The sequence below is a fragment of the Anastrepha ludens genome, chromosome 2, assembly GCF_028408465.1.
Source record: "Anastrepha ludens isolate Willacy chromosome 2, idAnaLude1.1, whole genome shotgun sequence".
Lineage (NCBI taxonomy): Eukaryota > Metazoa > Arthropoda > Insecta > Diptera > Tephritidae > Anastrepha > Anastrepha ludens.
The window spans coordinates 72975555-72994157 of NC_071498.1; the positions used below are offsets into that span (position 1 = coordinate 72975555).

General features: G+C 38.4%; 1 protein-coding gene across 3 annotated transcripts in view; it reads right to left on the minus strand.

The window, feature by feature from the left end:
* Nucleotides 1–7267, minus strand: part of LOC128871821 (organic cation transporter protein) — a 65556-nt gene extending 58289 nt beyond the window's left edge. Inside the window, exon 1 of one of the 3 annotated variants that reach the window (XM_054113910.1) lies at nt 6750–7267. The gene's annotated coding sequence lies outside the window, so the exon portion shown is untranslated. Of the gene's footprint in view, nt 1–6105 lie in introns of all 3 variants that reach the window. The other 2 variants (XM_054113911.1, XM_054113909.1) reach the window with 2 other exon arrangements.
* Between the last annotated feature and the right edge of the window lie 11336 nt (nt 7268–18603).

An 18603-nucleotide genomic window follows, 5' to 3' on the forward strand; every position in this document is an offset into this window, starting at 1 on the left:
TTAATTTGCGTCATTCCGCGCGCAAGAGAGCGGCTGCCTTATAACTTCCAAAAATTATTGTCCATGAAAAATTGAGGAAGGATCTTAGGCCTCAAATCTTACAAGTGCTTAAGCCTTACGATTGCAATTTGCGAACAAATTTCTGGTTCACAATGTAGGAACGATTTCGTACAGTAGACATTTTCTTTTAGAGTGATGAGGCTCGCTTCCATTTAAATAGAAGTGCAAATAAGAAAAATCGCCCTTATTTGTCACCTCAAGCACAGACCCCACTAACATCAACTTCACAGTATCAAAGTGACCGTTTCGGGTGCATGGTCAAGCAGGAGAATAATTGGTCCATGAACAAGGCACACACATGGTTTCAGCACAATGGTGCAACGCCGCAAACGACAAGAGAAGCCATAGCATAACTGCGCGATTTCTTCCTTAATAAACTGGTAAGCCGTTTCGGTCACATGTCCTCGCCACCCAAGTCGACCAATCTTCTCCCTATGGACTTTTTTTCTGTGGAAGTACCTCAAAAGTAAAATTATGAAACAAACTAACCCTCTCAGACCTAAAAGAAAATATCATTCGTGAGGTTAATGGCATCTCGACATCACTTCGCCAGCAAGTGATACGGGGACCAGATTCCAAGAATGTACACGACGTTATGACCAACATTTAGAGGAAATAATTTAAAAAATCTGCACTTGTCTTCTTTTTATATTAATAAAAATAAAAAAATAAATAATTGGCGCGTACACTTCTGTTAGGTGTTTGGCCGAACTCCTCCTCCTATTTGTGGTGTGCGTCTTGATGTTGTTCCACAAATGGAGGGACCTACAGTTTCAAGCCGACTCCGAACGGCAGATATTTTTATGAGGAGCTTTTTCATGGCAGAAATACACTCGGAGGTTTGCCATTGCCTGCCGAGGGGCGACCGCTATTAGAAAAATGTTTTTATTAATTTTGCCTTCACCGAGATTCGAACTAACGACCTCTCGGTGAATTCCGAATGGTAATCACGCACCATCCCATTCGGCTACGGCGGCCGAATAGTTATTTAAATAAACTTTTAAGATTAGTAATTTCCTTATAAATTTAACTTTTAATTCCTAATCCTGTCACCGAACACCCTGTATGTATTGATATTAAATTAAGTCATCACAACTTCCCATTCACCCAGCCATTAAGTGCAGCCAGCCATTAATCAAATCCAAGATAACCGATATAAGCAGAAGCTACGCCATATGTTTGGCTTACAAGTCTAGTCTTTTGGTTAAAAAAAAACAATTTGCCTCAAATTTATATTATAATGTCTCTAAAGCTAGCAAGGATAGAAAGAATGCTGGGTATTAGCGACTATTGTAATAGGGAGTCGGGAAAATAATTTCATGGCACTCTTTTTTTGTTTTGATTATAACTATGGACTACGAGTGATATGGTCCATTTAGTTAGCTGATCGATTTTTGGAAACAAAAATTCAATCCTCATGGCTCGATAGCGCCATACACATTCACCGCAACGGTAGTTCCTTTCTTATATCGAAATAATTAAGAACCAATGAGATCGCCAGTTCTCTATCAACTTCGCAAACAGATTTTTTTTTTAAGTAAATTCTCGCAATTTGGAAGCGTTGTTTTGCGTTAAACGATTCTTGATGGCTTACCAAACATTACTAAACAGAAATATCAACACTTTTTGCCATTCCCAGCTGTCAAACCATACAGCTAAAAAACACCCGATATTATTCCACTAAGAGGGTATCCGCAATATTTTGCCCACCTGTGACCCTCCACTTCATCCCAGCTCTTGTGCCGTTCAAACTATACTTAGCCCTATTTATTCGACTACATTTAAGCTCAGCTAAGGTCACAAAAGCGCTCTGGCCCAACGCATAAGCGTTGAAGTTAAAGTAAACGAAATCACTTGGAGAGTCCAATTTGACTTTGCTTCTGAATTGTTTTGCTTTGTTGACTCAGTTCCGGAATGCGTTTAGAGACTTTTCCCCCTTTGATATACGCTAATTGGCGGCAATCTGAAACGCCTTCCCTTTTCTAAAAAATTTTGAGCACGAAGATGTTGTTGGGATCCACTTTTTACGAGACAGTCATCTACCATTGGTAGAGACTAAACTCTTCAGGCCCATCATTACTGTGTAGAAAGAGCTTATTTCGTTTAGTAGTCGAAATATTTAATTTTAAGTTAGAAAGTGTGCACAAGGAAAAACAGATACCAAATACGACTTCTTTTTAGTTCAGCGGATATAACGTCTGGCAATCCAAATTTGATCAACATCAGACATACATATTTATTTCATTTAATTTAGAGAGAAATACCCAACTTGTACAGTTATCAAAGTAAAGTAAAAAAAACTAATCTTGTTAGCTGTCAATATTTTGCATATCTATACTTTTAAGATAACTAAGCCACTCCACTTCATAGCAACTAGAATAGAACTACAATTCGAAGAATTAAAAATAGACACAATTGAAAAAACTTCTGTGATTGTGAAAAAACCAAAAACGGGAAATTCAATGATAGAATGCCAGGCGTGCACATAAAAACAATAGAAAAATTAATAAGCAATAAGGCACAAAAGCATTTGTATAAGTTAACGCCCTCCACAGTTATTTCAACATAGGGCGTTGACACCTGTAAAAAGCTGACGATATGTCTACTGCAAGTAAGCGTATGTACGTCCAAGCTGCATTTCTTGGAAGCGGTATCCGGTATCGTTGCATTGTGCTCGACATTAGCTTGATTATAATTTAATTTAATTCAGTATAAATTTTGTATTCAATAAAGTAAGACGGAGTTCGCTCCGCAGTTTTTTTGTTTTGTTTTTAAAATAAAAATTTAGTTTTAATTTTTTAATTTATATATTAATGCAGGGTGTCTAATAGAGTGGCCGGTAAAATTCAAACATAGAGTTCCATTATAAAAAAGATTAAATGTTGCTTAGGGATACGTTTTCCTTTTCGCAATAGACGTTAGGCAAATTATTAGTTTTGTGAAAAATTTAGAAAGCGAACGTAGTTTTCAGAAAATGAGTTCCACGTGTGAAAAACGATTTGAGCAGTATTCCTATAGGTCCAAAAATTTCACGAGTATCTGCAGCAAATAATTGAAAAATTCGAAGACGTTTATATATAAAAGGATATATATATGTAGATATATATACATATCTATACTCAAAAATCAAACCCTTTATTTGGTGTTTGGAGGAGCTCCTCCTTCTATTTGTGGTGTGCGTCTTGATGTTTTCCCACAAATGGAGTGAACTATAGTCTTAAGCCAACTCCGAAAGGCAGATATATTTTATGAGGAGCTTTTTCTTGGCGGAAATACACTTTTTCTATTATTTGGTGTTTCATGCACCGAGATTCGAACCTGTGCAGATGCACATTCGGCAACGGCGGCCGCGACAGGTGTAACGGTATACCAAAGTGGACAATGCTGTTTGTTAGAATCGAACTGGTCAAATATGATAGTTTCTATGTTATGGCGGTCACGCTTCTATCAGACAGACTGTAAATACAAGATACGTTTTATAGATACAACTAAACGATCTAAATTGGATTAAACTAGAATAAATCAAACTTAACTAACTAAAAATCATAAATAAAAAGAGACAAATAAAGGCAAAACAAATACAGCAAAATAAATAAAATAAATTAAAATAAAATTAAGACAAAAATTAAAATAAATTAAATTAACCTAAAAATGTGTAATAATTTAAAAACGAAGTAGAATTTAATATAATAAAATAAAATAAATTAAATTAAAAAAAAATTAAATAAGATTAAATTAAGTTAAATTAAAATAAAGGGACATAAAATGTCTCCCATCGTCAAAAGCGCATATTCTTCTGGTAAAAGTCAGTTCGAACAGGATATGCTGATAAGAAAGAATGACTTACAACACAGCACATCACCATAATAAAACATCAATTTGACGAAGAGAACATTCAGCTCAACCTGCTTTTGCTGCCGGAGTAGTAAGCACTACATTCACTCTCAAGCACGTGGAGCACTCGTGCAAAACGTGAACACAACGGTGGAACGTCTAGGCCCGCGATACACAACAGTCATCGTTGTTTACACATATATAGGCGTGTACATGTGTACTCATGGGTACATCATTTTTTTACTAAAGACATATGTACATATATGCGAGGGGTGCCCTTTATATTTCGGGATTTGGCAACCCTGGTGTTGCAATCTGGCAACTGACAGCTGTATCGCAAAGTTTGACATTTTTTGGCTTTTACGTACTCAGAACGTTTTGAAATACCAGCGCTATTTGTGTTGTTTACAGTAACTTAAAAGATTCATCTCGGTCCAAAAATGGAATTAAATCGTGAACATTTTCGTGCGATTATTTTTTACAACTTTCGACGTGGATTAACTCAGCAACATTGCATGGATGAACTTAATTCATTTTTTGGCGATGAAGCTCCATCAAGGACCAATGTTTATCGATGGTATGGTGAATTCAGTCGTGGTTCACTCCAAGACAAATTTCGTGAAGGTCGTCCAAAATCAGTTGTTGTTCCAAAAACCATTGATGTTGGGCGCGAACTGATATTGCAAGATCGTCATGTGACCTATCGTGAGATTGAGACAATCTTAGGCATTAGTGGGACCAGCATACATTCAATATTGCATAAACATTTGAGGGTCAAAAAAATTTGTTCGCGTTGGATCCCACACAATTTGTCAATCGCTCAAAAAAAGGCTCGTGTCGATTGGTCGAAGGAAATGCTCAAAAAATACGATCGCAGGGCTTCGAAATACGTCTATGACATCGTGACAGGTGATGAATCATGGATTTACGCGTATGAGCCCGAAAGTAAACACCAGTCGACTGTATGGGTGTTTTAAGATGAGCCCAAATCCAACAAAAGTTGTTCGCACACGAAGCACTTCCAAGCAAATGGTCGCCTTTTTTCGGAAAAACTGGACATGTCGCAACCGTACCACTAGAACAACGCAGAACAGTAAATTCTGAGTGGTACACAATCATTTGTTTGCCAGTTGTCGGCCAAGAAATTAGGAAAACCAATCGCCAAAGACGGATCACTCTTCACCAGGACAATGCGAGCTCTCACACATCGGCTCAAACAACTGCATTTTTGAGCACCCAAAACATCGAATTAATGGGTCATCCGCCGTATAGTCCTGACTTGGCACCGAATGACTTCTTTTTATTCCCGTACGTAATAAACAAACTGAGAGGTCAACACCTGAAGAAACGGTTGTGGCATTCAGAATGCATGTTTTGGAGGTACCTCATTCAGAGTGGCAAAAGTGCTTCGACAATTGGTTCAAACGCAAGCAAAAGGGTATAGATCTTCATGGAGAATATTTTGAAAAACAATAAAGTGATTTTCGATGATTAAAATTTGCTTTTGTTCTCTAATCTGGTAATATAAAAGGCACCCCTCGTAAGTATGGTTGAATACAACGCATTGAATCAACACATTTTATCTGAATATATGATCTAGGCTAGATCTCATTACATCTATCTAAGTGTAAAGAAATACAATATTTATATGGCAATGCCAAAATTATACTGAATATTTATCAATACCTCAGAGATGTACCGTTATGGAAAACGGACCAGGCAAAGAGAATAAGTGTACTGAAGAAACTTAAAAAGCGTATAAAAAAACACTTCAAATATCTGGGTCGTGTTTTCGAAATTCGACATTTGGTGTCAATATTCCGATTTAAGCTTTGAAAATCAGAAGATCGGTCTAGTTATTTGCATAGCAACTTCACCTAAATAAACAGAAGCCAAGTACAAACGGAGGTAGAGAAAGCCCTAGTATTTCATATGAAGAGGGGCTGCGTCAACAAAGTCACCCGATTAAACGTCTTGGGACTATTTTCTGCATTCTTATTTATGGTAATGAAAGAATATTTGTTCACATATCCCTTTAATTGCTCCGTTTGCAACTGGTACAATTCTAGTCACTCTGGAACTAGTATGGCTTCTTCACCTCATACCAGTTAATGCATCAGAATATTTACCGCCTAGTTTGGCTTTTCACTGCAGGGTACACAGCCACTATGATACATACCTATGTACATATATATTTGCGTGAATACATACCTTGCTACAACAATACTTTATACGCCGATTATTTGCTTGAAATGCTTAAACTCATATACATATGTAAACGATTTTTACGCCAAATGCACTTACATATGCAAAAACTGTGGGGCTGATAAGTCAATTAATGGTCTGTAATTATGTATTTCCATGTCTAAACAATTATAGTTGGTTATGCACATGCATTGCACTAACAAATACTCGTAGTGGAAAATTTCATTATGGCTCTGTGCATAAATTGGTTGAGCAAAAAGACAAACAAATACGACACAACAAAAATGAGGGCTCACAAAAAAATGTTATTAAAGAGACAAAAACAATTTACACATTTAAGCACTTTTTACATGAAATTGGCACGATCAACATCAAGACGCACTGGTAGACATTCTCTTCGTGCGTGCACTCGTTTTTGATCTTCTTTTTTCACTTTTGTTTACAATAATTTATTAAAAAAAATTGGTTTGTTTTCTTCTTTTTCTTTTGTCTTTCACTTACTGCTGAGTTGCAGAAAATTCAAATTGCATTACAATAACAGCAAAAATAGCAAACATAAAGAAATGACAGCCTCAGGAAATCCAAACGTTAATTGCTTCCGTACAAGCAATATTTATTTTCATTATTATTTTATTCTACTTAATGCATACCCGTATGTATATTTGTGGTCTACTAATCGACGTTTTATTTATAAAAAATTTACGGAAAAAAAATTCTGTGGAGAAAAAATTCTTTTGGCTTTGTTATGCTTAAATGTCTGATGTGTTCGTAAAAATAAAATTCCTTTGTTCGTTAACCACACATTTTTTCACAATTTCTGCGCGTTTGAACTTGGCTTTACGTTCGTCGGCGGCGCCCGGCAGGATGAACAACACCGTTTACCGAGTAGTTGGTTATTTAGCGATCTTTCTTGTTGACAGCGCGAATGCACACGATCGACTAAATGGCCAAAGCTAATGAAGCGTTAGGTTCAATTTAAAGGCGATTTTACATGTAAAGACTATAACGATGACGATAACGACAGCGTCGGCGTCGGCTCAACACCAAAACCAAAGCCAACGCCAACAACCAGCAACTTTTTCAAGGGCAGCGACCGAAAGGTAAACGCCGAACCTCGCTTCCTCGGTTGGCGGCAGCAAAATCAGCGCCAGGTGATGTGTATTATTTTAATGCGGCTGTCAGCTGTACGTTGTTCCTTTTTCTTAATATATTTATTTGCCATTATTCAGTTGTTTATATTGCACGTTTAGCCGGCTTTGTTGTTTGTTTGCGTAGAAGCTGATTTAATTGTCCCCCTTTGGCTGTGCTTCGATCGAATGGACTGCTTTACCAGCGCCAACGCCGAAGATTTGTACACGCTTTTCCTTATCTTCTCAAAAACTTAAAATAAAGTGAGAAAATCAACACCACAAATACCTCTCAGAGATCAATTCTTGGTCAAGGTTTGATTTGTGTGGGAATGCAAAAAACTTCAATAAAAAGAAAACGATACCTGTGACTTTAGCAAAACAACGTATCTACAAGGAAAACACATCTATGCTGATACTAAAGATATTAGCCCCTTAAAATCAGGAACGAGTGAAACCATAAAGAAACTTTTGTAATGTATGTCTTGTATGTAACTAAATTTCGCTATGATCTACTATGCATATAAATGTAATTTGATAGTAGTCACTGAACACTGCCTCTTTTCATATAATATACTTTCTTGGCAGAATCATAGTTTTAACTCCGGCATGAAGGCTGAGTAACTTAAAATTTATTTACTGTGTTACACCAAAAATTTGCGTTCACCCAAAATTTTCCGTTGCCGACCAGTTTTCCCAATCCATTCTTCCCAAAACTTTTTTCCCAATGCTTACTCTTCCCAAAGGCAAATGTTCCCAAAATTTTTCATCCAAACTGTTTTTCCCAAGACTTTTTCCCCAAATACATTTTTTTCCAAAGAGCAAAAAATTATTTATTAATGATATAAAAATTATAAAATGTGTAAAAATTCTTTAGAGGAGTTCTACGCAAAAATACGGTGGATTGCGTAGCCGGAGCTGGACTGATGAGGGTTATTTTTTTGAAGCGCGGCCGAAGGCCGCCCACGCGAAAAGGAGTTCTACGCAAAAAAAAACAAGTTTGGGAAAAATAGGATTTTAATTGAATTGGGAAAATTGTTTTTGGGAAAATTGGTTCGGGAGTTATTTTATTGGGAACAAAAGTTTTGGGAAAAATGACTTTTGGGAAAAATGGATTGGGAAAAGTGTACGGTAACCAAAATTTTCTTTTGGAAACCACTATACGGGAAGGCCATGCTCACTAACTTGGGTTGGTTTTCGTTTTTCAGGTGCTTAAAACATTAGCCTTTCTAATTTTGTGCGCTTGAAACCTATATTAAGGCATACAACTTTTTGGAAGTATTTAGTTCGTTTCCCACCCCTTACAATTCTTACGGAATTGATTAAATGATAACCCCAAGTCTAATGGCCTGTTAGATACACGAATGGTAGTATAGGACGCCAACGTGATGTAATTTTATAGGAGCGGTGCGCATAGGTGAGTGGGGAGAGTTGCGAAAATAGCAAACTGTTGTAACCAGAAATAAAAAAGTTAGGTTAGGTTTATGTAGAATGACAGTAGAACGAAAAAAGTTATTTGTAGAAAAAAAATTAACGAAACTCTCCTACTTCATTTGCTCAACAGCGTGCTCTCTCAATTTCACTTGTACCGCGATGCCCGCCACCTTCTGTATTCTCTCAACCATGTAGAGTACCTTAGAGCACACCTAATGACGAAGCAGTATGTAGAGATTACACTCATCAAGTTATATATGTACATATTTCAGAGAAACAATCATTTGTCAGTAATAAGCATGTCAAGAAATTAATCTGGTAATAGCACCAACATCTACCACATAAAGAGGCTTAGCGCATTTTAAAGAGCCATTAACAAAGAGGAGGCTCCAGGCTTCACTTGAGTAGGATCGACTTCTTCAAGAAGTTTAGTTTAACGGAACGTCAGAAGGATTACTGCAAAATACATAATTCAAAACATTTATTTAGAATATTTAATACTACAATGTTGAAGTATTTTTTAGTAATAAATTATGTTCAAATTCCACGCCATTGAAAATGTAAAACACTAATCTTCTTGATAACTTATTTCATAAATAGGTATATACATAAACTATTAACTTAAAAAATTAAACATCTGCATTTGAAAAAACAAACTGTAGCAACTGTAATATCATATTTTTTATGTCCGCATTTTGCTTGGTCAGATTATCTTTCTATATCGGAACTGATCTGAAAGTATCAGGTGTTTTTTTAGTTGCTGTTGTTGTTGTTGCGGTATCAGGCACTAGGCCCTGCTAGTGGGGTATATTCACCGATCGTCATCGTCTAACTCAACTAACGGGAGGGGCAGGAAACGTGCTGTTTCGACAGGTTGGGTCCAGAGGGAGAGGGATGTTAGGTGAGTGGGTTTGAGTGGGCATGTAAATAGGTGGTTAGTATTGTGCGGTGTGCGTTGACAAGCCGGACATACATATATTGAGTATGTCGGGGTCAATTCAGGATAAGTAGAAGCTTAACCTACTACAATATCCAGAGCGTAATTGAGCCAAAGTTATGCGATCGTGAGGCTGCTGAAGCTCTTAGGGGGTCAATAGGAGGTGGTTGGTTGTCGATTCGTCGTCGTTCTCAACTTGTTGGCATTTGGCTTATAGGTATGCCTATAAAATACATCTGCTGCAAAAATTTAAGCCAAATGACCATCGTTTTCGTCGCATTTTTGCTCATTGACCTCATTTATATTTATTATTCAAATTTACATGAAAAAGTAGTCAAAAATTGGACTGATAAAATGGACCATGGACTAGTGGACGCGGTGGACATATACCGAATATCATATACAAAAAATAAATGCCATGAAATTATCGACCAGATTATTATAAAAAATCATTCGAAAAATATTTTGTATTGTACTATCATTTTAAGTTCTCATGCTCTTAAAAAACACCCTGTATTACAAATATTTCTAAGCGATCCATAGAAGGCGTAAAATTTTACTAAATATGGCATAATAGGGAAGAATACAGTTGAGAATGGCTCATTTGTCCTTACATTTGTCGAGAGCTCGCCTTAAGGATGCAAATATTATTGCAATTGTTGATCCCATCGCCGGACATCTTTAGTGTAGTCTCAAGATCACGAAATACTTTCCTACTATCTTTAATGCACACTTGTCCACAGCTGTTCTTATTTCATACCAAAAGTCAATTAACCGAGCGGACCCATTATTTGCAAACTTATATCTTCCCACGTAACAAATTTGCATACATATATTTTCAATGTGAACCAAATCCATCTGTATAGGTAAAAGGCAATTTTTCAATCCATCAATAGAAGTTAACTCAAAATGTAATAATAAAAAAGTCATTTGTTCGAATTAAGGCAGTAGTCTGCTTTACAGGCTTCAAAAAATCGATTTTTTTGTTTTGTTTTAAATCTCTTCCAAAACTATCCAAGAATATGTCTTTAAAATTCCAGAGGCCAATTCGACATATTTTCGAAGCTAGAGCAGTTTTGGTGGCCGAGCGTCGAGCAGGTGCGAATGCTCAGGCAGAACTTTAAAGCGCGTTTTCTCGAGTTTTCATTTTCACAAGTGTTAGAAAACGGTGCCGGCGATAGCAAAAAGAATATATGTCCGATCGAAAAAAACCAAAGTGATCTAGCTTCAGTATTAAATTATCTTCTATTTGAACTAAAAAAGTTGGACAAAAGTATTATTTAAACTACTTGTTTTGCAACTTAAAGTCAATTTTTTTTCTTAAAAAAGTGAATTTTTTTTTCAAACTTCGAAAAAATTTGGAATTTTATAACTTCTTCGGTATTTTTTTTAGTTCATAAAGAAAAGAAACTTATAAAAATTAAAAAAAAATTTGGTTCGACTGTTTCAGATGCATCGCACGACCTCCATCACCGGCACCGATTTACAAGTGCAGACTCCAGGCGCTCCAGAAAAATACTTACAACTTTAAAAAATTTCAATATTTTTTAAAAATAAATATTGTTTTTTAAACCTTAAATATAGTACACTATCGTCTTAAAATTCCGTTTACCGCAATCATTTCCTTCCCTTTAAAAAAAAATTGCTAAAAAAACGCTTTTTTTCGGCTTCTAAAGCAGACTACTGCCTTAACTCTGTTTGATATTTCTGCGGTTAAGTTCTTTATGGAAATATGCCATAAAAATTCCATTTTTAAAAGTATGGTATAAAAAGCATTTGGGCAAAGCAAAATTATGATAACACCATCAGAACATAACAAAAAAATGACATGCACAGCATTCGCAATACAAAAAACCCCACATGTCTCTCACCCCGTTTATAATTCACCACACTGCGCAACCACAAAACTTATTGATGAAGACATCGATCGTAGGGAAAACACCTTACAATGTCACCTGCTCCTCGGTTAATGGTTGGTTAATGGTAGTAAAGGGTTAAGGTATGGCCCTTTAGCACTGCGACGATATTTATCTATTGTGCACCCTATACTGTCTATTGATTGTTAAGTATGCTTATGAATTGTGCCAGCTCCTTCTGAGGGAGTGATTGAAGGTCTTCATCTGTAAGCATGAACTTGTTTAACAACCTTTTCCTTCTATGAGTCAACCCCGGACATTCGATGATGAGATGTTCTATAGACTCCTCATCTTCGCAGCAAAATCTGCAGGTGCGGGTGTTAGTTATGCCTAATTTATGTAAGTGTTTGTTGCAGGTGAAGTGACCCGTGAGGGCGCCTGTGAGAGTGCGGATGCTCTTTTTGTTTAACGTGAGGGCCATGTTAGCTCTTTTAGCGTTGAAACTTAGCAACTTTTTGGAGTGTCTAAGACCCTCTACGTTGTTCCAATGCTGATTTAATAGAGTTTTGGCCCAGTATTTTACTTTTTGTTTTAGGCTGTTTTTGTTGAATCCGAGCATGGGACTAGGTCCGATGAAATTTACATCTGCCCTTTTTTGGCTTGAAGGTCTGCCTTTTCGTTTCCGTCATATCCCTCATGTCCCGGTAGCCAAATTAATGAAACATTGTTTTTGGATGCCAGGTTATTGAGTGCCTTGTGGCATTCTAAGAGGGTTTTTGAGTTGTAGGTATAGCTATCTAAAGCTTTTAGAGCAGATTGGCTGTCCGAGAGTATTTTGATCTTTACTCTCTTGTGGTTTTTACGTTGCATGATGTTTGCTGCTTCCATTATTGCGTATAGTTCCGCTTGGAAGATGGTGGTGTCCCTGGTGAGAGTGAATGATTTGTGGATTCTGGGCCCCACTACTCCTGCTCCTACACCATAAGGTGTTTTTGATCCATCAGTGTACCATTTTTGTGAATCATCATTCATCCATTTTCGGTTTGTTTCCCACTCGATCCTCTCAGGAAAGGTAACTATGTATCCTTTTGTGAAACAGAGGGTTGGGTCAATGTGGTCTGAGACTTGAGCCATGCTTATGGTGTTTTTGATTTTATTTAGGATACTTAGGTGACCGGTGAGGTTGCCTAATTTGAAATTTTCTTTCATGTGTAGCATGAGTGCTTGCGTAGCTGCTTCCTCTTGGATTGCTATATGAAGTGGTGGGAGATTAAGGAGTGCTTCCATGCCAGCGGTTGGGGTAGTTCTCATAGCCCCTGTAATGCATAGGCAAGCAAGCCTTTGTACTTTTTCCAGTTTGGTTATCGCTGTTTGTTGGATAGATTTGCTACACCATACTAGTGCCCCATACAGTATGATTGGTCTAACCATTTGGGTGTATATCCAGAGGGCCATACTAGGGCCGAGGCCCCAGGATCTCCCTAGTAATTGTTTGTTTGTCCACAAGGATTTCGTGGCTTTTTTTTGTTATATTATTTATATGTGATTCCCAAGTGAGTTTTTTATCTAAGGTTAAACCTGGATACTTGACCTCTTCCTTTTGTTCTATCACTATTTTAATATAGGAAACTCCAACTTTCTTTTTCTTGTGAAGGGGATAATTGTGGTTTTGTTAGGGTTGATCGACAGCTCCTCGGTTCCTTCTAGATATCACCCTAGGATTGAGGCGCTGCTCAGATGTGAAAACCGTTTGATAGTTGGTGACTTCAAGGTGCATAATGAACTTTGGCTTTCGATACAGTTAGCCATTCCAAGCTTCTAGATAGCATCGAACAATCCACCTCCCGCCAGAGGTGGTCTGCAAATTGTCTGCGTAGTCGGAACTCGTCAATAGCATTTCGAGATTAAAATTCTCAACAGAGGAGAAAAAAGTAAGGGTGAGCCAGCCATTGACAAAATGCTTATTTAATAATTTTTTGTAGTAATTTGTGTTAGTAGTTACAGTTAGTAGCTTCCATTAACCGATAGGAAGCAAATAGGGTAAAAGTACCTAAGAATACAGTATGATATTTCAATTAAAATTTTGCAAAACAATATCAAAACATACGTTTAACATAAAACAAAGGTTTGATTCGAAAATGAATCCTGCTTTTGAAAAATTACTTTGTTACGTCTATGCCAATTGTGACATTTCTACTTTTTCCAATAGTACATCAAATACACATTTTAACTGCTAAGTATCTTTCCCTTAACTCCTAAAAACATATTTTTCAAAAGTTGTAAATCTTTTAAAAAAATTTCCTTTGGTTTGATCAAGTTTTCCCCCGTTTTGTATGAACCATCCAATCTCGTCCGAAATTTGGGTTATTAAATTAAGTTTTTTAATAATATAATCTGAGATGCACTCCAATGCGTCTTCGTAAAATTCATCGACCTCAATACTGTCTTCGATTTTATTATTATTCAGTTGCATGACTATTTCATCTAACTCATTAAGTTCTACAGAGAGATCTATGTTAATTGTCAAGCTCAATGTCAATCAACTTTGACTTATCGGCTTCAACATTAAGCATTGCACTGAGTATTTCGGTATTCTTTGCTAACAGAACAAATTAATCATAACGTACATGATAAGTGTGTTTCTTCTTCTTAATTGGCGCTATAACCGCTTACGCGATTTTGGCCGAGTTTAGCAAAGCGCGCCAGTCGTTTCTTTCTCGTGCTAACCGGCGCCAGTTGGACACACCAAGTGAAGCCAAGTCCTTCTCCACCTGATCTTTCCAACGCAGAGGAGGCCGCCCTCTTCCTCTGCTACCACCAGCTGGTACCGCATCGAATACTTTCAAAGCCGGAGCGTTTGTATCCATTTGGACGACATGACCCAGCCAACGTAGCCGCTGGATCTTTATTCGCTGCGCTATGTATATGTCGTCGTAAAGCTCATACAGCTCATCGTTCCATCGTCTGCGATATTCGCCATTGCCAACGTGCAAAGGTCCAAAAATCTTACGCAGAATCTTTCTCTCGAACACTCCAAGCGTCGCTTCATCGGATGTTGTCATCGTGAAAGCTTCTGCGCCATACGTTAGGACGGGCATGATGAGAGTCTTGTAGAGTGTTAGTTTTGTTCGTCGAGAGAGGACTTTACTGCTCAATTGCCTACTTAGTCCAAAGTAGCACTTGTTGGCAAGAGAGATTCTACGTTGGATTTCAAGGCTGACATTGTTATCGGTGTTAATGCTGGTTCCTAAATAGACGAAGTCTCTTACAACCTCGAAATTATAACTGTCTACAGTGACGTGGGTGCCGATACGCGAGTGCGCCGACTGTTTGTTTGAAGACAGGAGGTACTTCGTTTTGTCCTCGTTCACCACCAGACCCATTCGCTTTGCCTCTTTGTCCAGTTTGGAGAAGGCAGAACTAACAGCGCGGTTGTTAAGGCCGATGATATCAATATCATCGGCATACGCCAACAATTGTACGCTGTTATAAAATATTGTGCCTGAGCGATTAAGTTCTGCGGCTCGTACGATGCTCTCCAACATCAGGTTAAAGAAGTCGCACGACAGCGAGTCACCCTGTCTGAAACCTCGTTTGGTATCAAACGGCTCGGAGAGGTCCTTCCCAATTCTGACAGCGCTGCTGGTGTTGAGCAACGTCATCTTACATAGCCGTATTAGTTTTGCGGGGATACCAAATTCAGACATAGCGGCATACCGGTAACTCCTTTTCGTACTGTCGAATGCAGCTTTGAAGTCGACGAAAAGATGGTGTGTGTCGATTCTCCTTTCATGGGTCTTTTCCAAGATTTGGCGTATTGAGAATATTTGGTCGATGGTAGACTTTCCAGGACTGAAGCCACACTGATAAGGTCCAATCAGTTGGTTGACGGTGGGCTTCAGCCTTTCACACAATACGCTCGCTAGAACCTTATAGGCGATATTTAGAAGACTAATCCCGCGGTAATTGGCACAAATTGCAGGATCGCCCTTCTTATGGATTGGGCAGAGCACACTTAAATTCCAATCGGCAGGCATGCTTTCATCCGACCATATTTTGCATAGAAGCTGATGCATGCACCTTACCAGCTCCTCGCCGCCATGTTTAAATAGCTCACCCGGTAGTCCGTCGGCGCCCGCGGCTTTATTGTTCTTTAGCCGCGTTATCGCTATTCTCACCTCGTCATGGTCGGGTAGCGGAACGACAATTCCGTCGTCAACGATTGGGGTATCAGGATCTTCACTTTCTCGGTGACATGCGCAGCTGTCACTGTTTAATAAGTTCGAGAAGTGCACCCTCCATAATTTAAGATTGCTCTGTACGTCAGTCACCAGTTCGCCGTCTTTGTTCTTACAGAAAAACGCCCCGGTCTTAAAACCTTCTGTAAGCCGCCGAACTTTCTGGTAGAATTTTCGGGCGTTGTTCCTGTTGGCCAGCATCTCAAGCTCCTCGCACTCACGTATTTCGGCCTCTCGTTTCTTCTTTCGGATAATACGTCTCTCTTCCTTTTTCAGTTCTCTGTAGCGATCCCACATGGCTCGCGTTGCGCCCGATCGCAGCGTGGCTCTATAGGCGGCATCCTTTCTTTCTGCGGCAGCATGACATTCCTCGTCGTACCAATTGTTTTTTCGGGCTCGCCGGAATCCGATTTCTTCTTCGGCGGCGGTACGTAGAGAACGAGAAATGTTGCTCCATTGTTCGTGGATGCCGGTTTGTTGGGCAGTACTCTCTGAGAGCAGGAGTGAGAGTCGAGTGGCAAATCTTCTAGCTGTCTGTTGTGATTGCAGCTTTTCGATGTCGAACATTCTTTGCGTAGGTATGTAGATGCACGTTTTTTGCTGCACAGAGGCGTGTGCGCAGTTTGGCTGCAACAAGGTAGTGATCCGAGTCGATGTTGGGTCCTCGGTCGTACGTACATCTAATACACTAGAAGCGTGTCTTCCATCTATCACAACATGATCGATCTGGTTTCGTGTTTTTCGATCAGGAGACAGCCAGGTGGCTTGGTGAATCTTCTTATGCTGGAATCTGGTGCTGCAGACTACCATGTTTCGGGCCCCGGCGAAGTCGATCAGCCTCTGTCCGTTACCGGATGTTTCGTTGTGCAGGCTGAATTTTCCGACTGTGGGACCAAAAATTCCCTCCTTGCCCACCCTGGCGTTGAAGTCGCCAAGCACGATTTTTATGTCGTGGCGGGGGCAGCGCTCATAGGAGCGTTCCAGGCGCTCATAGAAAGAATCTTTGGTCGCATCGTCCTTCTCTTCCGTCGGGGCGTGGGCGCAAATTAGCGATATGTTAAAAAAACGGGCTTTGATGCGGATTGTTGCGCGACGCTCGTCCACCGGAGTGAACGACAATACTTGGCGACGAAGTCTCTCTCCCACAACAAATCCGGCACCGAATTTGCGCTCCTTTACATGGCAGCTGTAGTAGACGTCGCAAGGTCCTATGGTTTTCTTACCTTGCCCCGTCCATCGCATCTCTTGGATGGCAGTGATGTCAGCCTTTACTCTCACGAGGACATCAACCAGCCGGGCAGAGGCACCTTCCCCATTAAGGGACCGGACATTCCAGGTGCATGCCCTCAAATCATATTCCTTATTTCCGATAAGTGTGTTTATACACAAATAAATAAATTATTCAATTTTTACCAAACATAAGTATATTTCTGCAAACAGTACTTAAATTGAAGTGGGTTGAGGTGGTCATTGAAATTCGCTGGATACTTAATGGCGCCAAAGAAATGTTCCAGCCATCTTGGTATAAATTGTTCTTCTTTCAACTACGAATTATTGCTGAAAGTAGTAGTACAAATCTATAAGTGACGTATTTGTGAAAAGTATTCCTCTCTGAAATGGTGCTTAACTGGTTTTCATTGGAATATAGGAATTTGGCATATCTGAAGTCATTTCGTTTAATATATAAATCCGTTTTCAGCCAAATGGTTTCTTGAATACGGTATAAGTAATATTTTAGAACTTTTGAATTTTGGGTATCGAACTAATCATTTACCAGTTGTATTAAATCGTAGTAGTATTCGAAAAAAATGTTTAAAAAGAAATTTCATTCGGGTTAAAACTAATGACACTTAATGAACCAATGCATTCAAGCGATTTTTCAAATAAGAGTGTTTACATTTGGCTCACTGTATACACTGTGCCGCACTGCACATACGAGATCACCTATTTTTTTTAATTTCTCTTTTGACTAAAGAATCGAAAATCGGTTTATTACATCTAAAGTGTTCGTACCAATATTTAACATTTACTGAGTAATTTTTATTTATTGTTATTCCTATTTCCCTTAATTTCAAGAATTTTTTATTACAAAATTGTACTATACTTTAACTTGAAAAAAAATTAATGAATTGTCTCGGAGCTCATATCAGTTCAAGCCGAAATTTAAAGGGGTTTCTTGTAACTTTATTTTAATCAGATTTTATTTCTGGTAGTTACTATTTCACACCAATTCAATTGCCAAACTTTGTCCATACATGATTTGAATGAATACCCCTGAGCCGAGCATCTTAAGCTGCATTTAGGGGTGTCGTATTTTAGCCATAACCGTAACCACTGTAATCAACTGTTCTGATCAAACATATGGGCATCACTGTAAACGACTACAGGAGTCGCACCATAACGCCATAACCATAACCGTAGCCGAATGTATCTATTGAATTTTGATTTTCCCCGTAACCGTAAGCCGCCGTGAAATACTTTGGTTGGCATTGGTATTTGCAATAAAAATGTGTTTAATAGAAATGAACCAAAAAAAAAAAATCAATTGACTTAGTGGAAAAGTATCTGTGTTCATAGCAAAATGTAAATGTTGACATTAATTCTACTTCAATATCAGCTAATCCGCAAGTGCGGCTATGATTATGGTTACGGCACCACTAATTGCAGCTTTAATTTCCTTGCCGGTAGTCATCAACATTAAATTTTAAACAATTTAAGAAACTGCGAAATCAATGCAAAACGCCTATACGTTTATGTATTGTGTATGGTAATACACTATTTGCATTAAATGAAAACGTAAAACGAGGAACTCCTTTGTTAAATTCAATGGTGAGTTTCCTGTTCTGAAAACTCTTTCATCTTGTTGTTTATGATTAAGTCTGTAAGATGTTCTCTATAGTATGTAATACAAA